The sequence below is a fragment of the Pseudorca crassidens genome, chromosome Y (genome assembly GCF_039906515.1).
Source record: "Pseudorca crassidens isolate mPseCra1 chromosome Y, mPseCra1.hap1, whole genome shotgun sequence".
Classification (NCBI taxonomy): domain Eukaryota; kingdom Metazoa; phylum Chordata; class Mammalia; order Artiodactyla; family Delphinidae; genus Pseudorca; species Pseudorca crassidens.
Window position 1 is genome coordinate 18,958,779 of NC_090318.1, and position 27,790 is coordinate 18,986,568.

At 35.4% G+C, this 27,790-nt stretch overlaps 1 long non-coding RNA gene across 3 annotated transcripts; it reads left to right on the top strand.

The window, feature by feature from the left end:
* The first annotated feature begins 658 nt into the window (after positions 1-658).
* Positions 659-27,605, top strand: LOC137217820 (uncharacterized). Of its 3 annotated transcripts, XR_010940278.1 has the most exons (7): positions 659-891; positions 2,923-2,965; positions 3,370-3,426; positions 4,847-4,983; positions 22,158-22,189; positions 26,347-26,521; positions 26,906-27,605. It is a non-coding gene; the product is annotated as an uncharacterized lncRNA (long non-coding RNA). The 3 variants fall into 3 exon arrangements; XR_010940277.1 differs by having other exon boundaries at positions 659-2,965; XR_010940276.1 differs by having other exon boundaries at positions 659-3,426.
* Positions 27,606-27,790: the final 185 nt, after the last annotated feature.

The window sequence follows — 27,790 nt, forward strand, 5'->3', positions numbered from 1 at the left end:
TCTGCTGCATATTTATGTCTTCCTATTTTGCTTAACTTACTGAGTTTTGGTTCTCCTTTTCACAGTCTGCATGTTCATAATTCCCATTGGTTTTGGTGTCTGCCTCCACTGGCTAAGGTTAATTTAGTGGCTTGTGTAGGCTTCCTGGTGGAGGGGACTGGTGCCTGTGTTCCAGGCAGGGTGGGTAGGGCTGGATCTTGTCTTTTCAGTGGACAGGTCGGCATCCGGTGCTGTATTTTGGGGTATCTGTGAACTTAGTATGATTTTACACAGCCTCTCTGCTAATGGGTGGGGTTATGTTTCTGTCTGGCTAGTTGTTTGGCATGGGGCATCCAGCACTGGAGGTTGCTGGCCGTTGGGTGGAGCTGGGTCATAACGTTGAGACAGAGATCTTTGGCAGACCTCTCACCAATTGGTATTACTTGGGGCCAGGAGGTCTCTGGTGGACCAATGTCATGAATTCGGCTCTCCCACCTCAGAGGCTCAGGCCTGACATTCAGCTGGAGCACCAAGGCCCTGTCAGCCACATGGCTGCCTTGAGTCACATGTACTGTGTTAAGATGGTCTCAACACTGCAGTGCTCTCTCGGGGCTGCCTCCTTGATGTACTGTTTCTGTTTTGCATAGTCATCCATTTGTATTATTTTTTAGGTCTCCCTTTTAAAACAGGTAAAAGGAAGAACCAGAGCATCTGTCATGGTGGTGGGCAGCACAGCTCTTACCCGTCTTTGCTGATGTTGTCCTCAGTGTGCCTGGCCGTGATGGAGAGGAACTGCAGCAGCCGGTGAAGCATGTCACAATTGCAGGGAGGTAGAAGGTATATGAGGAGCTGCAAGGTGGCCAGCTCTTCCTCAGGCTCCAACACTAAGCAAAGCAAAAAGAGGCGCTTCAAGTAAGTCAAAGGGGGATGTCATGCCCTTCATGCTCAACTGCCTTCAGAAAAGGATTAGCAAGGCAGATCACATTTCATTCCTTCACCCACTCTCCCATTGCTTTAACAATTTAACAGTAAGGTTCTATGAGAGATAGAAAGATAAAATCGACCTGGGGAAATGTAACATCCAGAGAAATCATTATAATCCAGGTTAGAAAGGTAACTTCATGTCCCTTATTTTCTTCTCACTCCTTTCCCTGGTATAAATCATCACATATTTTATGGATCACAGTCATCCATGTTTGTTAACTATTTGCTAACAATGACTGAGAACCTGTGAATGTTCTTAAATTTGAGTTTAGAGCACATTTGAGGCCGTTGTCTGTTGAGCAATATATGAGGTATACTTTTTGTTGGCAATAATCAAGATACGGCCCAATGTCAGTGTCTTCTCTCTCTTTTGTGATCTTAACTGTAGCATGGATGAAGAAATTCATGGAGGCTGAAACAGTTCTGATTGTTCCTCCTCCCTCTCCTTGTCCTTTTCCCCTGTGTGGGATCTGTGTCTCTAGACCTGAAGCAGCCACACTGGAAGTCCTGACACTGGGCTATGCCATCCTGATTTCCCTGGAATGTTTCCTGCCCCCCTTTCTCACTCTAGGTTCCAGAAATGCAAACTGAATTTTAGGCACAGACTCAGTGTGAACTCTGTCTGTTACTCCAAATCATCAATTTATAGCAATCCCTAGTATCCTAGAGTCGTTTAAAGGCATCCCAAATTTTTCTTGGTTACTTCCACTTGTTTTATTGCAACTTTCTTCTTGCTAATTCTCCCTAGGATAAGTCTCAGAAAATTTCCCCAATAGCCCGATCATTAAAGACCAATAAATACGGTGAAAAGTTATTAGGAAACACATGTACCAGGTTTGATGAGTGAATTGGACATCCCAGTAACCCAGGGACTCATTTCTTCAAATCACTGGATTTTGCACAGAGAGTATTGATGAAAGCTGTATACAGATCCCTGGTGAGAAGGGGATCCAACAAGAAGTCTTTCAGCAAGGCCACCACATTGTGAACACTGTGATGTTCCTCCAGAGAGATATCGAAGAGCAAAGAAGTGCAATGACAAACAGCATCTGGTATTTAGTTAACCCAGACTCTGAGAAAGAGGAGCAAACATGTTGCTTTCATCTATAGAGTCTATGCAACCCAGTCATGAACATATATATTTAAAAATGCATTATTAAATAAACGTACCTCTGGGTTTAGTGTTAATTATGCAAGCAGTTGGTCTCTAAAGCAATATCCAGAAGATTGAGAGGAAGAACTAGGGAATGGAATAGAACTTAAGTTAATTATAAATATGGGCGGTGGGGGGCAGAGTAATCCAGTACACAGCAGTTCTACATGTCAGCAATTCTGCCATGGTGGAATCTTGTCATTTTACAGAGGTATTTGACAATAAAGAAGAGACTTTTTTCTGCAAAAGATAAAATTCAAGACCACAATATTTATTTTCAATGAAATCTTAAAAGACCAATACCTAAGTAAAATCTGATGTAGATTTTTCAGAGTAGCCATTAAATTAACAATTTCCACAAGAATTCCCTACCTTAATCAATAGAACATGTCTATTATCATTTATATCAGGAGGAACATACAATGGCAATAAACAGAATAGTAATAACTCAGCACTCACCTTTAATCCTTGAATACTCAACTTATTTTATATTTTGTTCTTTGCTTTAGAAAAGATTGTATGAGTTAATCAAAATAGTCGATGTAGTAAACTTGTATAATAATTTGTTTATCACCTCTACACCTGATAAAAATACCCATTACTGCCCCAAATACTCACTGATGTAAAAGAGTTTCCAATAGCATACATCAGCCATTCAGACCAAAGGCTTCAATTTGTATCACTCCTATCTGTGATCATTCAAATATACCACGTTTTTTGGTTTTTTTCTGAGCATACAAACATGCAGGAAAAATGAACCATGGAAAGATGAACATTTCTTGTATTTTCTCCATTCTATTTCCAAGATTTGGATCAACTTTACTGTCATTACCATGAATTGTTTTTCAGGTAGGCTGCTTATTTCCTCCTCATTTGTTTGATCTGGTGGGTTTTTACCTTGCTCCTTTATCTGCTGCATATTTATGTCTTCCTATTTTGCTTAACTTACTGTGTTTTGGTTCTCCTTTTCACAGTCTGCACGTTCATAATTCCCATTGGTTTTGGTGTCTGCCTCCACTGGCTAAGGTTAATTTAGTGGCTTGTAATTCAGTTCCTGTGTAGCCAAGTTTACATTCCGTGTATTAGTGATATCTTATGATGTTTCTTTTTCTGTGTGAGTTATTTCAGTTAGAATCATCATACCTGAATCCACTCAGAGTGACTCGTTAATTTGTGTGATATTGAGTTGCTTCCTAACTTCTTGTTAAGTTTCTTAAGCGTCAAAAGATATGGGTAACGGGTTTCTTTCACAGCTGGTGGACAGATTCAATGAAATAATGCATATGAAAATATTCTGCAATTCTGCACAGGTGAGAGGCCTAATAAATGTTATTATATTATCTTTCTTCCTGGAAGTCCTGTTGTCAAGCATTAAATGTTGATGAGTAGGCTTTTATGTGACTATTAAAAAAACAACCAAGTAAACAAATGTAAAATATATTTATTTTCAGAGCCTCTTTTATCTTGACAAAAAAGTTATACTAGGAGACATTGATAATTGACAATTTCAATAGCATGAACACATAATTTCCTTAGCTCCATCAAACTAAAAATTATTTTCATTTTTCTTTATTTCTGGGTTGCTGAATTTCTTATTTCCTTCTTCTGGAACCAGCAAAGAATATTAACATTTTAATGTTCCTTCAGCCAACCAGGGAATTCTTTTCTCAAAAGATTGTCTTTTATGAAGTGATCATAAACACAGATACATCTGTAATCAGGAAATCTATTCCTGAATAAGTTAAAAACTGTATTGCAAGAATGCAACTTAGGGCTTAAGGTACAAGATATGTTGAAGGTGCAGATGTCTACAAGTAAATTTGGGGGGCAAGGGGAGGATCAATGATTCCAGAGAAACTTAATCAAAATTATTAATTCTTGGGACAGTAAAGTCATAAAGTTTTATATAAGCATCTTATATAAAAAGAATGTTATTTTGTATAGTGTATAATAGAATAATAAGTATTATGTAATTATTTTGTATTTATTATCACTTGATTAGGAACTCTCTGAATTCCACTTTTCATATTTCAATACAGTATTTATGGATTAATTTTCTTTTGTTGTACATAATATGGACACATCCAGACATTTTAATTTGAAACATTTCATTCTAACTCTATCAAAACCTTCCTTTTCTTTAAGTCAAGTTATAGTTGATTTACAATAGTATACTAGTTTCAAGTGTTCAACATAATGATTCAATGTGTTTATAGATTTACTCTATTTATACTTATTATAAAATAAAGGCCGTAGTCCCTGTGCTGTATGATATATCCTTGTTGCTTATCTATATATAGCCATTTGCAACAACATGGATGGACCTGTAGGGTATTGAGCTTAGTGAAATAAGTCAGACAGAGCAAGACAAATACTGTATGTTGTCACTTACATGTATCTAAAAAGTAAAATGAATGAATATGACAAAACAGAGACAGACTCAGAGATACAGAGAAAAAAACTAGTGGTTAGCAGTGGGGAGAGGGATGAGACGAGGGGGCAAGTGGGGGTAGGGGGTTAAGAGGGACAGACTATAAAAACATTTCTGAGATTTTACCTTTTAGTTTTGGGGACTCAATTACATTGTAGTAGGTTGAAAAGTAAAGAAAAGATATCAGAGATGAGCTTACATAATCTTGAACTTTGCTAAAGGTAATTCATTGAAAGCCAAGTGAACATAAAACGTTATGTACCCCTTTCACTTACTTGTCTCTCACTCTTATTTTTGAGCTTTCAAGTTGGAATATTTTAGGTTTAGAGATCTACAAGTAAGCGCACAAAGACTGTTGACTTTTCTTCCTTGAAACTGTGGAAGAAGTAGACATAGAACACAATACCACTAGAGCAATATAGCATGCAGAGCAACAGTAAGTAAATTAATGCTTATTTATTTCACACTATCTATATTATCCAGATTATTTGCCCTCTAAAAACCAGAGTTGTTTTATGTTAAAATATTAACTGAAGAAAAAATTTCTCATGAGATATTACATGTTTCCATGCCTTCTCAATATAAAAAATGAAATAATGAAATGAATGAATAAAAAATGAAATAGAATGAGTAATGAAAACTTTTTTCATTATTTTGAATAATTATATAGATATGAATTTTATAGAGATTTTTAGCTCTTCTTGTTAAAATAGATATTTCTGATTTTTCTGATCTTAAAACAGACACTTATTAAGGAAAATCAGAAAATGCAGAAAAATATTAAAAATAAAGCATTTTAGAAAAGACCTTGTGTATAATTACTTGATATTTTGGTTTATTTCTTTTCAAACTTGTCTCCGTGAATATATGTTTCTTCAATAACTGAGATCAACTGTATATGTGTGTTTGTATGTATAATATAATTTTTATAATATATAATCATATATTTGAAGGCTGATGTTTTTACTTAATACTATGCTGCAAAAATTTTCATGCCAGTAAAAATTTCTTTTAAACGTCATGTAAAATGGATACAAAATAATCTGTTACATAAATACTCCACAATTTATTTCACAGCACCCGCTGAGTGGTATGAGATGCCCCAACATACACTTTTCTTTTTCTGTTTTCAGTAAGCCTACTGTGAACAACTCTGTGGATAGTTCTTTCTTTACATTTCTGATTTTCTTAGAATCAAGTTCTGTAAGTGAAATACTATCATCAATGCATATGTAAAAAAGGCCAAAATGTCAATAATTTTGAGGTTGAGAAATTCTCCTCTAAAAGATTAGGTCTCTTAAAGCAAACAGATAATGTAACATCACACATTAAAAATTTAATAATATAGTTTCTCTATATAAAGACATTTTTTTTCAGTATTCAAAGTAAGTTTAAAACTGTGAGAAGTGAATGCACTTTTTTAACATTTTTTTTAATGCATTGTCTTTTTTTTTTTTACATCTTTATTGGAGTATAATTGCTTTACAATGGTGTGTTAGTTTCTGCTTTATAACAAAGTAAATCAGTTATACATATGTTCCCATATCTCTTCCCTCTTGCGTCTCCCTAACTCCCACCCTCCGTATCCCACCCTTCTAGGTGGTCACAAAGCACCGAGGTGATCTCCGTGTGCTATACGGCTGCTTCCCACTAGCAATTTCTTTTACGTTTGGTAGTGTATATATGTCAGTGCCACTTTCTCACTTTGTCACAGCGTACACTTCCCCCTCACCATATCCTCAAGGTCATTCTCTAGTAGGTCTGTGTCTTTATTCCTGTCGTACCCCTGGGTTCTTCATGACATTTCTTTTCCCTAAATTCCATATATATCTGTTAGCATACGCTATTTATCGTTCTCTTTCTGACTTACTTCACTCTGTATGACACACTTTAAGTCCATCCACCTAACTACAAATAACTCAATTGCATTTCTTTTTATGGCTGAGTAATATTCCATTCTATATATGTGCCACATCTTCTTTATCCATTCATCCGATGATGGACAGTAAAGTTGTTTCCATCTCCTGGCTATTGTAAATACAGCTGCAATGAACATTTTGGTACATGACTTTTTGAATCATGGTTTTCTCAGGGTATATGCCCAGTAGTGGTATTGCTGGGTCATATGGTAGTTCTATTTGTAGTTTTTTAAGGAACCTCCATACTGTTCTCCATAGTGGCTGTACCAATTCACATTCCCAACAGCACTGCAAGAGTGTTCCCTTTTCTCCACACCCTCTCCAGCATTTAATGTTTATGGATTTTTTGACGACGAACATTCTGAACAGTGTGAGATGATATCTCATTGCAGTTTGATTTGCATTTTTCTAATGATTAATGGTGTTGAGAATTCTTTCATGTGTTTGTTGACAATCTGTACATCTTCTTTGGAGAAATGTCTATTTAGGTCTTCTGCCCATTTTTGGATTGGGTTGTTTGTTTTTTGTTATGGAGCTGCATGAGCTGCTTGTAAATATTGGAGATAAATCCTTTGTCAGTTGCTTCATTTGCAAATATTTTCTCCTATTCTGAGGGTTGTCTTTTGGTCTTATTTATGTTTTCCTTTGCTGTGCAAAAGCTTGGAAGTTTCATTGGTCCCATTTGTTTATTTTTGTTTTCATTTCCATTTCTCTAGGAGGTGGGTCAAAAAGGATCCTGCTGTGATTTATGTCATAGAGAGCGTTCTGCCTATGTTTTCCTCTAAGAGTTTGATAGCTTCTGGCCTTACATTTAGGTCTTTAATCCATTTTGAGATTATTCTTGTGTATGATGTTAGAGAGTGTTCTAATCTCATACTTTTACATGTACCTGTCCAGTTTTCCCAGCACCACTTATTGAAGAAGCTCCACTGTACATTCCTGCCTCTTTTGTCAAAGAGAAGGTGACCATATGTGCGTGGATATATCTCTGGGCTTCCTGTCCTGTTCCATTGATCTATATTTCAGTTTTTTTGCCAGTACCATACTGTCTTGATTACTGTAGCTTTGTAGTATAGTCTGAAGTCAGGGAGCCAGCTTCCTCCAGCTCCATTTTTCGTTCTCAATATTCCTTTGGCTATTCGGGGTCTTTTGTGTTTCCATACAAATTGTGAAAGTTTTTGTTCTAGTTCTGTGAAAAATGTCAGTGGTAGTTGATAGGGATTGCATTGAATCTGTAGATTGCTTTGGGTAGTAGAGTTATTTTCACAATTGTTGATTTTTCCAATGCAAGAACATTGTATATCTCTCCATCTATTTGTATCATCTTTAATTACTTTTATCAGTGTCTTATAATTTTCTGCATACAGGTCTTTTGTCTCCTTAGGTAGGTTTATTCCTAGATTTGTTATCCTTTTCATTGCAATGGTAAATGGGAGTGTTCTCTTGATTTCAATGTCCGATTTTTCATCATTAGGGTATAGGAATGACAGAGTATTCTGTGCATTAATTTTGTATCTTGCTACTTTACCAAATTCATTGATTAGCTCTAGTAGTTTTCTGGTAGCATCTTTAGGATTCTCTATGTATAGTGTCATGTCATCTGCAAACAGTGATAGCTTTATTCTTCTTTTCCTATTTGGATTCCTCTTATTTCCTTTTAATCTCTGATTGCTGTGGCTAAAACTTCCAAAACTATGTTGAATAAGAGTGGTGAGAGGGGGCAACCTTGTGTTGTACCTGATCTTAGTGGAAATGCTTTCAGTTTTCCACCATTGAAGACGATGTTGGCTGTGAGTTGGTCATATATGGCCTTAATTATGTTGAGGAAAGTTCCCTCTATGCCTACTTTCTGCAGGGTTTTTTATCGTAAATGGATGTTGAATTTTGTCGAAAGCTTTCTCTGCATCTATTGAGAGGACCATATGGTTTTTCTCCTTCAATTTGGTAATATGGTATATCACATTGATTGTTTTGCGTATATTGAAGAATCCTTGCATTCCTGGAATAAACCCCACTTGATCATGATGTATGATCCTTTTAATATGCTGTTGGATTCTGTTTGCTAGTATTTCCTGATGATTTTTGCATCTATGTTCATCAGTGATATTGGCCTGTAGTTTTCTTTCTTTGTGACATCCTTGTCTGGTTTTGGTATCAAGGTGATGGTGGCCTCATAGAATGAATTTGAGAATGTTCCCCCCCTCTGCTATATTTTGGAAGAGTTTGAGAAGGATAGGTGTTAGCTCTTCTCCAAATGTTTGATAGAATTCGCCTGTCAAGCCACCTGGTCCTGGGCTTTTGTCGGTTGGAAGATTTTTAATCACAGTTTAATTTTCAGTGCTTGTGATTGGTCTGTTCATATTTTCTATTTCGTCCTGATTCAGTCTTCGCAGGTTATGCATTTCTAAGAATTTGTGCATTTCTTCCAGGTTGTACGTTTTATTGGCATAGAGTTGCTTGTAGTAATCTCTCATTACCTTTTGTATTTCTGCAGTGTCAGTTGTTACTTCTCCTGTTTCATTTCTAATACTATTGATTTGAGTCTTCTCCCTTTTTTATTTGATGAGTCTGGCTAATGGTTTTTCAATTCTGTTTATCTTCTTAAACAACCAGCTTTTAGTGTTATTGATCTTTGCTATCATTTCCTTCATTTCTTTTTCATTTATTTCTGATCTCATCTTTATGACTTCCTTCCTTCTGCTAACTATGGGGGGTTTTTTTGTTCTTCTTTCTCTAATTGCTTTATGTGTATGGTTAGGTTGTTTATTCGAGATATTTCCTGTTTCTTAAGGTAGGATTATATTGCTATAAACTACCCTCTTAGAACTGCTTTTGCTGCATCCCATAGGTTTTGGGTCATCATGTCTCCATTGTCATTTGTTTCTAAGTATATTTTGATTTCCTCTTTGATTTCTTCAGTTATCACTTCGTTAGTAAGTATTGTATTGTGTAGCCTCTATGTGTTTGTATTTTTTACAGGTCTTTTCCTGTCATTGATATCTAGTCTCAGCATTGTGGTCGGAAAAGATACTTGATATGATTTCAATTTTCTTAAATTTACCAAGGCTTGATTTGTGACCCAAGATATGATCTATCCTGGAGAATATTCCATGAGCACTTGAGAAAAATGTGTATTCTGTTGTTTTTGGATGGAATGTCCTATAAATATCAATTAAGTCCATCTTGTTTACTGTATCATTTAAAGCTTGTGTTTCCTTATTTATTTTCATTTTTGATAATCTGTCCATTGGTGAAAGTGGGGTGTTAAAGTTCCCTTCTATGAATGCGTTACTGTCGATTTCCCCTTTTATGGCTGTCAGTATTTGCCTTATGTATTGAGGTGCTCCTATGTTGGGTGCATAAATATTTACAATTGTTATATCTTCTTCTTGGATCGATCTCTTGATCATTATGTAGTGTCCTTTTTGGGTCTTCTAATAGTCTTTATTTTAAAGTCTATTTTTTCCGATATGAGAACTGCTACTCCAGCTTTCTTTTGGTTTCCATTTGCATGGAATATCTTTTTCCATCTCCACATTTTCAGTCTTTATGAGTCTCTAGGTCTGAAGTGGGTCTCTTGTAGACAGCATATATATGGGTCTTGTTTTTGTATATGCATAGAGGCAGTGTATGTCTTTTGGTGGGAGCATTTAATCCATTTACATTTAAGGCAGGTATCGATATGTATCTTCCTATTCCCATTTTCTTAATTGTTTTGAGTTTGTTATTGTAGGTTTTTTCCTTCTCTTTTGTTTCTTGCCTAGAGGAGATCCTTTAACATTTGTTGTAAAGCTGGTTTTCAGTGGTGCTGAAGTCTCTCAGCTTTTGCTTGGCTGTAAAGGTTTTAATTTCTTCATCAAATCTAAATGAGATCATTGCTGGGTAGATTAATCTTGGTTGTAGGTTTTTTTCCTTCATCATTTAAATATGTCCTGAGAGTCCCTTCTGGCTTGCAGAGTTTCTGTTGAAAGATCAACTGTTAACCTTATGGGGATTCCCTTGTGTGTCATTTGTTGTTTTTCCCTTGCTGCTTTTAATATGTTTTCTTTGTATTTAATTTGTGACAGTTTGATTAATACGTGTCTTTGCGTGTTTCTCCTTTGATCTATCCTGTACGGGACTCTCTATGCTTCCTGGACTTGATTAACGATTTCCTTTCCCATATTAGGGAAGTTTTCAACTATAATCTCTTCAAATATTTTCTCAGTCCGTTTCTTTTTCTCTTCTTCTTCTCGGACCCCTGTAATTCAGATGGTGCATTTAATGTTTTCCCAGAAGTCTCTGAGACTGTCCTCCGTTCTTTTCATTCTTTTTTCTTTATTCTACTCTGCAGTAATTATTTCTACTATTTTATCTTCCAGGTCACTTATCCGTTCCTCTGTCTCAGTCATTCTGCTATTGATCCCATGTAGAGTATTTTTAATTCCATTTATTGTGTTGTTCATTGTTGCTTGTTTCATCTTTAGTTCTTCTTGGTCCTTGTTTCTTGCATTTTCTGTATTCTATTTCCAAGATTTTGGGTCATCTTTACTTTCATTATTCTGAATTCTTTTTCAGGTAGACTTCCTATTTCCTCTTCATTTGTTTGGTCTGGTGGGTTTTTATCTTGCTTCTTCATCTGCTGTGTGTTTTTCTGTCTTCTCATTTTGCTTACCTTACTCTGTTTGGGTCTCCTTTTTGCAGGCTGCAGGTTCATAGTTCCCGTTGTTTTTGGTGTCTGTCCCCACTGGTTAAAGTTGCGTCAGTGGGTTGTGTAGGCTTCCTGGTTGAGGGGACTAGTGCCTGTGTTCTGGTGGATGAGGCTGGATCTTGTCTTTCTGGTGGGCAGTTCCACGTGTGGTGCTGTGTTTTGGGGTGACTGTGGACTTATTATGATTTTAGGCAAGTTCTCTGCTAATGGGTGGGGTTGTGTTCCTGTCTTGCTAGTTGTTTAGCATAGTGTGTCCAGCACTGTAGCTTGTTGGTCATTTATTGAAGCTGGTTGTTGGTGTTGAGATGGAGATCTCTGGGAGATTTTCATTGTGTATTATTACGTGTTGCTGGAAGGTCTCTTGTGGACCAGTTTCCTTATGTTGGCTCTCCCACCTGTGACGCACAACACTCACTCCTGACTGGAGCAGCAAGAGCCTTTCATTCACATAGCTCAGAATAAAAGGGAGAAAAATTGAAAGAAAGAAAGAAAGAAAGAGGAGAAAGAAAGAAAGTAAGGAAAAGTTTAAGAGAAAATCAAAGTGCAGTAAAATAAAGTTAGTAAAATTAAAAATAATTATTAAGAAAAAAATTTTTAAAGTAAAAAAACAAAACAAAACACAGACGGATAGAACCGTAGGATAAATGGTGAAAGCAAAGCTATACAGACAAAATCTCACACAGAAGCATACACATACACACATACACAGAAAGAGGATAAGGGGAAAAAGTAATAAATCTTGCTCCTAAAATCCACCTTCTCCATTTGGGTTGATTCATTGTCTATTCATGTATTCCACAGATGCAGGTACATCAAGTTGATTGTGGAGCTTTAATCCGCTGCTTCTGAGGCTGCTGGGAGAGATTTCCCTTTCTCTTCTTTGTTCGCACAGCTCCCGGGGCTCAGCTTTGGATTTGGCCCCGCCTCTTCGTGTAGTTCACTGGAGGGCGTCTGTTCTTCGCTCAGACAGGACGGGGTTAAAGCAGCAGCTGATTCGTTGGCTCTGGCTCCCTCAGGCCGTGGGTAGGGAGGGGTGTGGAGTGCGGGGCGAGCCTGCAGAGGCACAGCCCGGCGTGACATTGCAGCAGCCTGAGGCGCACCGTGTGTTCTCCCAGGGAAGTTGTACCTGGATCCTGGAATCCTGGTAGTGGCGGGCTGCATAGGCTCCCAAGAAGGGAGGTGTGGATAGTGACCTGTGCTCGCACACAGTCTCTTTGATGGCGGCAGCAGCAACCTTAGCGTCTCATGCCCATGTCTGTGGTCCGCGCTGTTAGCCAGGGCCCGCGCCTGTCCCTGGAGCTCTTTTAAGCAGTGCTCTTAATCCCCTCTCCTCGCACACCAGGAAACAAAGAGGCAAGGAAAAGTCTCTTGCCTCTTTGGCAGCTCCAAACCTTTTCCCAGACTCCCTTCCTGCTAGTTAGTGGTGCACTAACCCCCTGCAGGCTTTGTTCACCCCGCCAACCCCAGTCCTCTCCCTGTACTCTGACCGAAGCCCGAGCCTCAGCTCCCAGTCCCCGCCCACCCTGGTGGCTGAGCAGACAAGCTTTTCGGGCTGGTGAGTGCCGGTCGGCACTGATCCTCTGTGCGGGAATCTCTCCACTTTGCCCTCCGCACCGCTGTTGCTGTGCTGTCCTCTGCTTCTCTGAAGCCTTCCCACTCCACCACCCACAGTCTCCGCCTGCGAAGGGGCTTCCTAGTGTGTGGAAACCTTCCCTCCTTCACAGCTTCCTCCCACTGGTACAGGTCCCGTCCCTATCCTTTTTGTCTGTTTATTATATTTTCTTTTGCCCTATCCAGGTACGAGGTGGGTTTCTTGCCTTTTGGGAGGTCTGATGTCTTCTGCCAACGTTCAGTAGGTGGTCTGTAGGAGTTGTTCCACGTGTAGATGTATTTCTGGTGTATCTTTTGGGAGGATGGTGATCTCCGCGTCTTACTCTTCTGCCATCTTCCTCCTCCCCCCTTAACTTTTAAAATGTGTACATTTACCCCTCTCTTTTTTTTTCCTTGTAATTTGAGGGAAAAGAGCGTTGATTTTCTACTGCATATTTTCTCAGGATTTGGCCACTCCATGGTGTCATTTGCAGATTCTTCTCCCTTATTTTCCATGAAGTGATAGCGTCAGTATTTGCTGAATTTAGGTTTGAATAAGAATATTTCACAAGAGGTGTTATGTACTTTCCTCAAAGAGGAGAATGTCAGAATGCCTCACTTTTTTATATGCAATGTATTAATCTTCATAATTGATGATCATCATCTGCAGTCATTCTGTTATAGGTTCATTTTCTCTTTATTCAGAATAATCAGTTATGAGTATGATGCTAGTTTGATAAGATGATAGCCATCTTATAGCCAACATGAAGAAAGTTGGCCTGATGACATATATACACTAATATGTATAAAATAGGTAACTAATAAGAACCTGCTGTATAAAAAAAAAAATGAAAAAAAAAAAAAAGAAAGTTGGCCTGATACGAAAACCCACAACAGACAAGAAACATGGAAGAAGTAGGAATAGAACACAATACCACTGCAGCAATATAGCATGCAGAGCAACAGTAAGTAAATTAATGCTTATTTATTTCACACTATTTTTATTCTTCAGGTTATTTGCCCTCTAAAATAATGTTGTATGTCTTAACAGTACTGCCTCATTATGTAAGTTTGATGCTTTATTGTTGGTTTTCCATGGTTCTTTACTTAGAAAAAGTAACTTCATAAACACCCCATTTGTCAGTTTTATATCTTATGAATATCATCTTGAATTTCTAAAATAATGTGAGTGAATCATGGACAAGCTTAGTTGATGATTTACAAAAACATATATTGGTGTTTGAATACGTAGTTTAATTTATTTTGGGTAAATAGCTAGATATGGAATTACTGGGTCAATTGGAAATTTTATGTGTATGATTTTTATGTTTTGAAAACACTGAACTGTTTTCCATAGGTTCTGAAACATTTTCATTCTCACCAACAGTGCAGGAGAGGTCCAAAATCTACATATCTAAAAAAAAAGTTATTCTCCATTTTGTTTTATGATTTTTTCTGCTTTTGTGCATTGTTTTCCTTTTATGATTATAGTCATCCTATTACATGTGAGGTGGCATACTACCGTGGGTTTTATTTGCATTTTCCTAATAACTAATGATGTTGAGATTTTTCATGTGGTTGTTGACCATTTGTGATCTTACTGGGATGCCCATTAAAACTTGGGTGGTTTGTCTTTTTGTTGCTGTGTTATGACAGTTATCTCTATATTTTGGAAACTAGACCTGGGTATAAGAGGTATATGATTTGCAACTATTTTCTCTCATTCTGTAGGTTTTGTCACTTTCTTTTATTCTTTGATACATAATTTAAAAATTATGATGAAGTCCAGTTTTTCAGACATGATCGTGCAAAGGTTTTTTTTGTCAAACTTGTTTTTGGTATTTGAGGTCCCCTGTAATTCCATATGACTTTTTTTTTCTTTTTTAAAAGATCTGTGATGGTCTGCAATTATCTTGCTTATTTGTTTTTTAATTAATTAATTATATTTTTGGTGACGTTGGGTCTTTGTTGCTGTGCACAGGCTTTCTCTAGTTGCAGTGAATGGGGGCTACTCTTCATTGCGGTGAGCAGGCTTCTCATTGTGGTGGCTTCTATTGTTGCACAGCACAGGCTCTAGGCATGTGGGCTTCAGTATTTGTGGCATGCGGGCTCAGAGGTTGTGGCTCATGGGTTCTAGAATACAGGCTCACTAGTTGTGGCTCATGAGCTTAGTTGCTCCGCAGCATGTGGGATCTTCCCAGACTGGGGCTCCAACCCACGTGTCCTACACTGGCAGGCAGATTCTTAACCACTGAACCACCAGGGAAGTCCCCCATATAACTTTTAGAATTGGCTTCCAGTTCTCAAGAAAAGTAGAGTTTTGTTTAGGATTGCGTAGAATCTGCAGGTTGATTTAAATATTATTGCCATTTAAATCATATTACATCTTCCAACCTATAAATACAGATGTCTTTGCGTTTATTTAAGTCTTCTTTTACTTTGTAAGGAATGTTTGTAGTTTTCAACGTATAAGTCTTGCTTCTCTTTGGTTAAATTTATTCTTCAGTATTTTACTGCTTGAATGTTATTATAAATGTTTTTTTAATTATCATTTTAGATGGTTTGTGATGTGTGTATAGAAATATACTTGGTGTTTTGTTTTGATCGTGTCCTGAAACTTGGATGAATTCATTGATTAGCTATGATGGTTTTTGGTGACTTTTTATGATTTTTCTCTATATAAGATCACATAATCTGTGAGTAGAGAGAGTTGAACTTCTTTCTCCACAATCCATATGTGTTTTATTTCTTTTCTTTGTCCTATTGCTCTGGCTAGAACTTACAGTCTAATAAGAATATCAGTAGAAAAGGTAGGCATCTTTGTCTTGTTCCTGCTTATAGGAGTATAGTACTATTTACACTTTTCACTAGCTATTGCATTGACTGTGGGGATTTTTTTAAATGCTCTTTATTAGGTTGAAGAAGTCTCTCTCTCTCTTTTTTTAAACATTATTCATTGCTGAACGTTTTTATCATGAAAGTGTGTTGGAGTTTCTTGAATACTTTTCTGTCTCAAAAGAGGTAATGTATTTTTTTCTTCATTCTATTAATGGTATGTTATATTAATTGTTTTTTTGTATGTTGAACCATCCTTGCATTTCAAGTATAAGTTCCACAGGTCATGATGATAATTCTTCTAATATGTTGTTGGATTTGGTGTGCTAGAATTTTGTTGGGGGTTTTTGCACTTGTATTCATAAGTATTGATCTGTAGACTCTTCTTGTTATGCCGTTGTCTGGTTTTAAAATCAGGATAATGCTAAACTTATGGAATGAGAAAGAGTTCCCTTATCTTCTGTGTTTTGGAAGACTTTGTGTAGTATTGCTATTAATTCTTCTTTAGATATTATATTGGAAACACCATCTGACGTTGGACAATTCTTTTTTGTTGTTTCACTACTGATTAAATCTCTTTACTTGTTTTGCTTGTTGTAGATCTGCTCAGAGTTCATATTCTTCTTAAGTCATTTTTGGTAGATTTTTTCTTTGGAATATGTTCATCTCAGTTATCTAATTCATTGCCATACAGTTATTCATAGTATTTTCTAAACTTTTTAAATTGTGTAATGTCTGATGTAATGTTCCCACTTTCATTTCTGATATTACTAACTTGCTTCTTCTCCTTTGTGTGTGTGTGCATGTGTATGTTGCTAAAGTTCTATCATTTCTTTACTTTTCAAAGTGCCAACTTTGGTTTCATTGATTCTCACTATTTTTCTATTCTCTATTTTATTTGTCTCTGCTTAAATATTTATTATTTCTTCTTTCTGCTAGCTTTGAAAATTTTTATTTATGTGAACATAAGACATAAAATAAATGAGAAAATAATATAGTACAAAAGTAATAAAATAGTGCAAATGAAATAGTAAAACAGAGTTTGGAGGACTGAGATTGATAGGTTTTAGAGACATGGATGTGTAATTTGAAGATTTAGATAGTGTAATTACTAACAATGTGCTATTTTATCAAAACTTAAAGAGGAGTAAGAATTAATCATGAGAATATTCAGGCAATGAGCTTTCTAGGTAGAGGGGACTGTCATACAAAATATTAAGGCAAGAGCAGGACAAGCCTATTGAGAGAACAACATTGAAAAAATAAGCAGGCCTTCTTGGCTAGAGTTAGGTGAGTAAGAGGCAGAGTGGTTGGAAATGAGTTCAAGAAGGTAGTGAGAATCAGGTCATGTGGGTCCTTGAACATGACTATAAGGAAATGGGATTTTACTGTGAGGGGAAATAGCCATTACAGAGTTTTGATAATGAGTTCATTCCTGTACCCTCAATTATATTCCATTGGTCTAAATATCTTTATTCCAGAATTACACTTGTAATTACTGTAGCATTGTACATTTAGAAATCAGGAAATGTGTCTGCCAAATGTATTCTTCATTATTAAGATTGTTTTGACTATTTGGGACTACTTAAAACCCTCTGAATTTATGGATGAAATTTTCCTTTTCTGCAAAAAGAAAAAGGCTGCTGGAATTTTTGACACAGATTATTTTAAATCTTTAGATAGCTTGGGGTAGTACTGACATCTGAACAAAATTAAGTATTTTAATGTATAAACTCAAAATGTTAACTTTAAATTTATTCCTAGGTATTTTACTTTTATAGATGCAATATAAATTTATTTTTTCCCTCTTTTTACAGACAGTTTATTGATAACAGTGTAACAGTGTTGATTTTTGTTGTTGATCTTGTCCTATGCGTCATAGCTGAATCCATCATTGGCTCTAGAAGTTTCCTGTCAATTTTTCAGGATTTGGTATATGTATATAGGATCATGTCATCTGTAGATAGATATAATTTTACTTATTTCTTTCCAGTTTGAATGTATCTTAGTTCTTTTTCTTGCCTAATTGCTCTGGTCAGAACTTTCAACACAATGATGAGTAGTAGTGGTGAAATGGTCATCTTTCCATTGCATCTTTGTTACTGCTTTTAGAGGGAAATCTTCAGTTTTTCAACATTGAGTACGATGTTAGCTTAGGTGTTTCAAAAATTTCGTTTAACATGTTGAGAAAGTTTCTACTATTCCTAGTTGTCTGAGTGGTGGATTTGGTCAAATGCCCTTTCTTCATCAGTTCAGATGATCACATATGTATGTTATTACTTTGTTCAGTTAACATGGTATATTACATTAATTTATTTATATATTGAACCAACCTTGCATGCTTGGGATAAATCCCTCTAGATCATGGCATATCATTTTAATAAGCTAATGAACATGATTTACTAGCATTTTCTTGAGGATGTTTCCATCTATATTCATAGTAAGTATTTATCTATAAATTACTTTTCTTGTCATGTCCTAGTTGACTTTGGTGTCAGGCTAAACGTGGTGTAGTAGAATGAATTAGGAAGTGTTCCCACATCCTCCATTTTAGATGTAAATTTTTCTTCGGATATTTGGTAGAATTAACCTGTTAAGGTACCTGGCCTTGGTCTCTTGTTTTTTGTTGTTGTTTAATTGATAGGTTTTGATTACGAATGGGATTACTTTCTTTTCTTATTTGTTGCCTCAGATTTTTTTACTTCTTGAATCAATTTAGGTAACTTATGTGTTTGTAGAAATAGAACCATTTGATTTGGGTAATCAAATTTCTTGATGTACAATTGTTCATGGCTTTCTATTTAATTCTTTTTCATTTCTGTAAATTTGGCAGTAATGTCACTTACATCAATAATTTTTTTCAGAGCTCCTGGAACATGTTTGGAAATATATACAATGTCTTTTTCCAGAAAAGAAGTCACAGGAAAAATTTTATATCTTTCTTTACTCTTTGCATTTTTAACATGAATATGTGCTGTGATTTTAGTTTTCTTAAAATTTTTATTGCAGTATATTTGACTTACAGTGCTGTTAGTTTCAGATGTAGAGCAAAGTGAATCAGTTATACATATACATATATTTACTCTTTTTTAGATTTTTTTCACATACAGCCCATTACAGATTATTGAGTAGAGTTCCCTGGGCTATACAGTAGGTCCTTGTTAGTTATCTATTTTATATATAGTAGTCTGTATATGTTAATCCCAATCTTCTAATTTATCACTCCCCCCCCCCACCGTTTCCCCTTTGGTAAAAATAAGTTTGATTTCAAGATCTGTGAGTCTGTTTCTGTTTTGTAAATAAGTTCATTTGTATCATTTTTTATTAGATTCTACATACATGTGGTATCATATGATATTTGTCTTTGTCTGACTTTAGTATGATAATATTTAGGTCATCAACATTGCTGCAAATGGCATTATTTCATTGTTTTTTATGGCTGAGTAGTATTCCATTGTATATATATACCACATCTTCATTACCCACTCCTCACTCCTCTTTCGATGGACATTTAGGTTGCTTCCATGTCTTGGCTATTGTAAATAGGGCTGCAGTGAAAACTGGGGTGCAAGTATGTTTTTGAATTACGGTTTTCTCCAGATATATGTCCAGGAGTGGGATTGCTGTATCATATGGTAGATCTATTTTTACTTTTTTTTTTTTTTTTTTTTGCAGTACGTGGGCCTCTCACTGTTGTGGCCTCTCTCTGCGGAGCACAGGCTCCGGATGCGCAGGCTCAGCGGCCATGGCTCACGGGCCTAGCCACTCCACAGCATGTGGGATCTTCCCAGACCGGGGCACGAACCCTTGTCCACTGCATCAGTAGGCGGACTTTCAACCACTGCATCACCAGGGAAGCCCTATTTTTACTTTTTTAAAGAACCTCCATAGTGGCTGTACCAACTTACATTGCCACCAACCATGCAAAACAATTCCCTTTTCTCCGCAGCCTCTCCAAAATTAGTTATTTGTAGGCTGTTTACTGATGTCCATGCTGACTGGTGTAAGGTGACACTGTAGTTTTGATTTGCATGTCTCTAATCATTAGTGATGTTGAGCATCTTTTCATGTGATGTTTTGGCCATCTATATGTCTTTTTGGGAGCAATGTGTACGTAGATTTTCTGCCCACTTTTTAATTGGGTTGTTTGTTTTTTGGATATTGAGCCACATGAGCTGTTTGTAGATTTTGGAGATTAATACCTTATTGGTTGTATTGTTTACAAATATTTTCTCCAACTTCTGTGCATTGTTTTTTGTTTTGTTTATGGTTTCCTTTGCTGTGCAAAAGCTTTTAAATTTAATTAGGTCTAATTTGTTTATTTCTGTTTTTATTTTCATTATTCTTGGAGGTGGATCATAAAAGGTCTTGCTGCATTTTATATCAAAGAATATTCTGCCTATGTTTTCCTCTAAGTGTTTTATAGTATTCAGTCTTACATTTATGGCTTTAACCCATTTTGAGTTTATGTTTTTGTATGGTGTTAGGGGGTGTTCTAATTTCATATTTTTACTTCTAGCTGTCCAGTTTTCCCAGCAAAACATATTGAGAGGACTGTCTTTTCTCCATTGTATATTATTGCCTCCTTTATCATGGATTAGTTGACCAGAGAAGCGTGGGTTTATCTCTGGAATTTCTATCCTGTTCCACTGATCTATATTTCTGTTTTTTTGGTGTCAGTACCATACTGTTTTGGTGACTGTAGCTTTGTAGTATAGTCTGAAGTCAGGGAGCCTGATTCCTCTAACTCCATTTTTCTTTCTCAAGATTGCTTGGCTCTTTGGGGTCTTTTCTATAAATTGTATTTTTTTTCTAATTCTGTGAAAAATGCCATTGGTAATTTGATAGGGATTGCACTGAATCTGTGGATTGCTTTGGGTAGTATAGTCATTTTCACAATGTTGACTCTTCCAATCCAAGAACATGGTATATCTCTCCAACTATTTGAATCATCTTTAATTTCTTTCATCAGTATCTTATAGTTTTCAAAATTTTATTATTTTTAATGCTATTGTAAATATAATTTTTTTCTTTAATTTTCAGATAGTATAGAAATGCACTCAATTTTGTATATTGATTTTGTATCCTGCTGCTGTGCTGAATTTATTAGTTCTTATTTTTTATGTGTAAAATGTTTAGGATTTTCTATGTATATGATTATGTCATCTGCAAATAGAAATGATTTTACTTCTTCCTTTCCAAGTTGAATGCATTTTGTTTCTTTTTCTTCTCTAGTTTATCTGGTGGGACTTAAAATTTCCAGTTAATAGAAGTAGTGAAAGTATATATCTTTGCCTTAATCCTGATCTTAGAGGAAAAGTTTTCAGTCTTTCACAGTTGAGTGTGATAATCTCTGTGGATTTTTCACTTACGGCTTTTATTATGTTGGCATGGTTTCCTTCTATTCATAGTTTATTGAATGTTTTTACAGTGAGTTTTCCAAATTCTTTTTTCACATCAATTAAAGTTACCATTTGCCTTTTTCCTCTTCATTCAGTTCATATGGAGTATCCACATACTTTTATTTTTTATTGGAGTAAAATTGCTTTACAATGTTGTGTTAGTTTCTGCTGTACAATGAAGTGAATCAGCTATATGTATACCTATATCCCCCTCCCTATTGGGCGTCCATTCCTCCCCCATTTAGGTCATCACAAAGCACTAAGCTGAGCTCCCTGTGCTATACAGCAGGTTCCCACTAGCTATCTATTTTACACATGGTAGTGTATTTATGTCAAACTTAATCTCCCAATTTGTCCCACCCTCCCCTTCCCCCTACCGTATGACCCAACAATCCCATTACTGAGCATATACCCTGAGAAAATCATAATTCAAAAGGACACACGTACCCCATTGTTCATTGCAACACTATTTACAACAGCCAGGGCATGGAAACACCTAAATGATAGACGAATGGATAAAGAAGATGTGGTACATATATACAATGGAGTATTACTCAGCTATAAAAAGGAAAGAAATTGGGTCATTTGTAGAAAGATGGTTGAACCTAGAGTCTGTCATACAGAGTGAAGTAAGCAAGAACGAGAAAAACAAATATCATATATTAATTCATATATGAGGAATCTAGAAAAATGGTACAGATGGACCTATTTGTAGGGCAGGAATAGAGACTTAGAGATAGAGAATGAGCATGTTTTTTAAATTGTGCTTTGCTTTTTTGAGATTTGCAGAAATTGCCCTTTTTTAAAAAAAATTGAAGGTCTGTGGTAAAACTGAGACAGGCAATTCTTTTGGTGTCATTTTTCCCACAACATTTGCTGACTTTGTGTCTTTTTGTCACATTTTGGTAATTCTTGCAATATTTCAAATTTTTTCATTATTATTATATTTGTTACTGTGATACATAATAAGTGATATTTGATGTTATTATTGCAAAAAAAAGATTATGACTGACTGAAGGTTTAGATGGTGGTTAGCACTTTTTAGCAATAAAGTACTTTGAAGTAAGGTATATAAAATTTTTTAGACTTAGTGCTAGTGTAAAAGTAAATTTTATATACTAGGAAACCAAAAAATTGTGTGACTCACTTTATTGCATTATTTGCTTTATTGCAGTGGTCTTGAACTGAGCCTGTAATACCTCTGAGGTATGCCTGTTATATTGATTGATCTTTCTGTGTTGAGCCATTTTTTCATTCCAGAAATAAATCACACTTTGCCATCTTTTTAATGCTATTGAACTCAGTTTTCTAGTATTTTATAGTGGTTATTTTGTCTCCTTGTCATTGTGATGGTTTTCTTTGCTGTGGAAAAGATTTTATGTTTAATTAGGTCTAGTTTATTTATTTTTTATTTTATTTGTTTCACCTTAGGAGACAGAGCCAAAAAATATCATTACAATTTATGTCGAAGAGTGTTCTGCCTATGTTCTCTTCTAGGAACTTTATAGCTTTCACTCATACGTAGTTCTGTTGTCCATTTTAAATTTATTTTTGTATATTGTGTGAGGAAATGTTCTAATCTCATTCTTTTACATGTAGCTGTCCAGTTTTCCTGGCACCACTATTGAAGAGCCTGTCTTTTCTCCAGTGTATATTCTTGCCTCCTTTGTAGTAAATAAATTAACCATATGTGCAGAGTTTTATTTCTGGGCTCTCTATTCTGTTCCATTGATCTATGTGTCTGTTTTTGCACCAGAAACAAGCTATTTTGATTACTCTAGCTTTCTAGTATAAGCTAAAGTCTTGGATGATGATATCTCCAGCTTTGTTCCTTTTTTTTTTTTCAAGATTCTTTGGCAATTTGGGGTATTTTGAGGTGCCATATGAATTTTAGAATTGTCTATCCTAATTCTGTGAAAAGTATCATTGGTATTTTGATAAGGATGATAGGATTGCATTAAATCTGTAGATTGCTTTGCATAGTATGGCTATTTGGACAATATTATTCTTCCAGTTAAAGAGCATGAGATGTCTTTCCATTTCCTTGTATCATCTTCCTTTAACTTAATCAGTATTTATAGTTTTCAGAGTGTAGGTCTTCTCCTCCTTGGCTAAGTTTATTCTTAGGTATCTTTACACTCCTTGATGAGATTATAAACAAGATTTTTTAACTTTGTCTTTCTGATGGTGTATTTTCAGTACATTAATATTCACATACTATATCTTCAGATTTCAGTATATTAATCTTGTATCCTGAAATTTTATTGAATTTGTTTAACAGTTCTAACAGTTTGGGGATAGAGACTTTAGGGTTTGCTATATAAAGTATCATGGCATCTGCAAGTACTGACAGTTTTACTTCACTTCCAATTTGGATGCCTTTTATTTCTTTTCCCTGTCCAGTTGTGGTGTCTAGGACTTACAATAGAACTATTAAGTAGTGGTGGTGACAATGAGAATAAAATTGTTCCTGAATTTAGAGGGAAGGCATTCAGTTATTAATTATTCAGTTTAGCTGTAAGTTTGTTGTAAATGGCTGTTATTAAGTTGGCTATGTTTCCTGTATACACACGTTGCTGAAAGTTTTTATTATGAATGTGTGTTAAATTTTTTCAAATACTTTTTTTGTGTCACTTGATATATCATATGATTTTATCCTTTCTTTGGTTAATGTGGTGTTTCAGATTGATTGATTTGTGAATATTAAATCGTCCTTGCATTCCTGGAATAAATCCCACTTGATCATGTTGTAAGATTCTTTTCATATACTGTAGCATTCAGTTTGCTAATATTTTGTTGAGGATTTTTGCATCTATATTCATCAAAGATATTGATCTGTGATTTTTTTTTTTGTAGTATCTTTGTCTGACTTTGTATTCAGGTAATGGTGGCCTATAATGAATTTGGAATAGTCTTCCATTTTTTGGAATACTCTCAGAAGCTCTTCTTTGATTTGGTAGAATACCCCTATGAAGGATTTCAGCCCTGAATTTTTGTTAGCTGAAAGTTTTTCTTTTCTTTTTTTAATTACAAATTTAATTTCACTAATAGTCATTAGTTTGTTCTAATTGTTTGTTTCTTCTTGATTGAGTCTTGGCAGATTGTATGGTTCTAGAAATTTGTCCATTTCATTTATGTTGTCCAATTTGTTGGCATTTAACTGTTAGTGGTATTCTCTTATGATTTTTGTATCTCTGTGCTGTTGGTTGTTATTTCTTCTCTCTAATTTCTTATTTTGCTTACTTGAGTCCTCTTTTCTTCTTGGTGAGCCCTGCTAAAGGTTTATCAATTTTGTTATCTTTTAACAAAACCAGCCCTTGGTTTCATTGATATTTTATAATTTTTGACCTCTTATTTATTTTCTATCTGGTATTTATTATTTCATTCCATCACTGACTTTGGGTTTTGTTCTTTTTTTTAATTCCTCTATGTGGTAGGTTAAGTTGTTTATTTGAGAATTTTATTATTTCTTGAGGAAGGCTTGTATTTCTGTAAACTTCCCTCTCAGAACTGCATTTGCTGTAGCCTATAGATTTTGGAGTTTTGTGTTTCCATTTTTCTCAAGGTATTTTCTGACTTTGTCTTTGACTTCTTTATTGAATCATTGGTTTCTTAGTAGCATGTTGTTTAATATCCATGTGTGTGTTTTCTTATTTTTTAATTGATTTCTTGTTTCATAGCACTGTGGTCAGAAAAAATGGTTGGTACAATTTCTATCCTCCTAGATTTGTTGATATGTGTGCTGTGGTCCAGCCTGTGATCTGTCCTGGAGAATGTTCCATGTGCTCTTGAAAAAAAATATTCTGTTGATTTTGGATATAATGTCCTGTAGATATCTATTAAGTCCAACTGGTCTATTGTGTCATAGAAGACCACGCTGTCCTTATTGATTTTCTGTCTAGATGATCTGTCCATTGATGTAAGTGAGGAATTAAATTTCCCTATTCTTATAGTGTGATCAGTTTCTCCTTTTATATCTGTTAGTATTTGCTTCATATATTTAGGTGCTCCTGTGTTGGGTGCATATTTCTTAATGAATATAATATCCTCTTTTAGTATTGATCTTGTTATCATTATATAATGCCCCCTTTTTTGTTTTTTTATAGCCTTTGTTTTAAATTCTATTTTGCTTGATATGAGTATTACCACCTCCAGTTTCTGTCAAATCTGTTTGCATAAAATGTCTTTTCCATCCTCTCAGTTTCAGTCCCTGTGTGTCTTTAGTTCTAAAGTGAGCCTCTGTTAAAGAGCATATAGATGGGTCTTTTTTTATCCAGCTAGCTACTTACGTCTTTTGTCTTTTGACTGAAGCAATTAGTCCATTGACATTTAAAGTAATTATTTATAGGTATGTACTTGCCATTGTTTTGCTTGCTTTCCATTTGGTTTTGTAGTTCTTCTCTGTACAGTTTTAAATTCTTTTTATTTCTTCCTTTGTGGTTTGATGATTTTCTCTAGTAGTATGCCTTTTTCTTTTCTTCTTAGTTTTTTGTATCTATGGTAGGTATTTTAGCTGTGGTTACATGGGATGTATGTATGTTGATGTTTAACTATATCTACTTATTTTAAACAGGTAGTCATTTAAGTTCAAACAAATTCTTAAAAATTTACATTTTTACCCCATTCTCCCACATTTTGTTTTTGAAGTCATAGAGCACGAATTTAACAGCTAGGTCATGTTCCTCATAGAAAGAGATGGACTTTGTTTTTTAGGCAAAATAGGGACTGCTAAGAACATGGAGACAATGCAAATAAACAATTAAAAGGCTCTGAAAAAGGAAGAGATTCAGGTTGTTGTATGAAAAAAAACAGTAATGTTCTAGTAATGCATGGGGAAAAGTGCCTTAATACTAAGAAAGATAATTTCTATGCAGAATGAGGAAGCCAGGGCAGTCTGTCCTGTGTTTGTAAAATTAAAAATATAAGTTTAAGTGTGCTGTGTAGTGTGTAATATGTCACTTGCCTTGTCTTTCAGATCAATAGTGAAAGTATTGTTACTGTGATAACCTTTGTTGCTTTGGTGGCAAATAGGTTTCAGATTGGGGCTAAAGAAGATAGATTTTGTCCCTTTTTTGGGTAGACAGCCACAATGGTGATCAGAGGATAATAACAGGGAACAAAGAATATACCTTCAATAAAAGCAGAAAATAGAGCAGTGGTTATTTCAAAATTGTAACTCCCTCAGACATAACACATTCTTAAAAGTAATCCTGAATGCATTAGCATTTGCAATGAGCCAATTTACTGACTTAAAAACAGTCCAGTGGAATTCCTTTTGTTTGTTAAACCTATTATTTCTCATAATGAAAGAATGAAAGACTATGTATACTAATCACAATATACCATTTTAAATTTCCCTACAGTTGCTAAAAATTCATGATACAAGGATTTTTAGTTATACACCACACATTTTTCCTTCAGAAATATGACTGGTTGTTATAGATGCTGTGAATAATATAAATTGAGTTCATACCTGCAAGAAATCTAAGAGATCAGGCATCCTTGACTTTCAGAAACTTTTTCTGAGTACATTCAAAGGTATGTGAATTTTATTCATAAATTGATATTCTTTCTATTATGCTTCTTAGTTTTTCTGTATTTCATGTTTAACAAATACAAAGGTATTGCACATGTCTAATACTTTAGTCTGTCCAGAATTAATAACTTCTTCATTTGGACTGTAATTGAATTTGTCTTTGATTACTAAAATTAAGTTTTTATTTTTTTAACGTAGCAAAGTGTTAGTCTATGTTTCTTTAAATTTGAGTTCCGGAACCCACAACGACTTTCTAAAACCAAACCTCACAGAGCAAATATTTATTTAATCATTTACCTATTGTTAAAATTATATTTTCAGGCTATGAGTTACTATACTTTGAAAAACAGTTGTTTAAGTACATCAAATAACTTATTTTAAAATAGAACCATCGGACTTCCCTGGTGGTGCAGCAGTTGAGAGTGTGCCTGCCGATGCAGGGGACATGGGCTCGTGCCCAGGCCCAGGAAGATCCCACATGCCGCGGAGCGTCTAGGCCTGTGAGCCATGGCCACTGAGCCTGCACGTCCGGAGCCTGTGCTCTGCAATGGAAGAGGCCACAACAGTGAGAGGCCTGCGTACTGCAAATAAATAAATAAATAGAACCATCAACTAAATGTTTCTTTCCCACATTTTTTCTCCTTAATTCATAAAAAAAACAGCCTTAGAATATCAACAATCATATTGTGGTTCCTATATCAGCATTATGACATTATATTGACTTTGTATAAAAAAAGAAGTTTAAGATTTTTTCTACTTAACAGTTTTCAAAGTGATGCTGTAATTTGGGACATGAAGCAATGTGCATTTCTTAGGATGTTTGGGTTTTGCTTCCTATTCCATATGTGTAATTTGTAGAGAAATTGCAAAGTAGCACCTAACAAGAGGAAAATGCCATTGACTAAAGATGGAATCTTTTGGGTAAAAATCATTCCACATTTATGGAAGAATAAAAGAAGAGTAGAATCAAAAATTGAAAACCTGTCCTTCTGAGAGAAGTTCTGTTCAACTGTATCTTTTACAATGTGGACTCTTGGAGTTCAAAGGTGTTGCTTGAATGTCTTGTCTAAAGGCCTTCAGAGTTAGAACAACTAGGACTATACCCATTCACTACTTATTCTATTTTCGCAGTCTACTTAATATCCTTTTCTCAGCAGTAGCAATACCCGTGGACAGTATATGAAATATTTATGTTATTCCTTGTTTAAAAGTATAAAATAGGGCTTCCCTGGTGGCGCAGTGGTTGGGGGTCCACCTGCCGATGCAGGGGA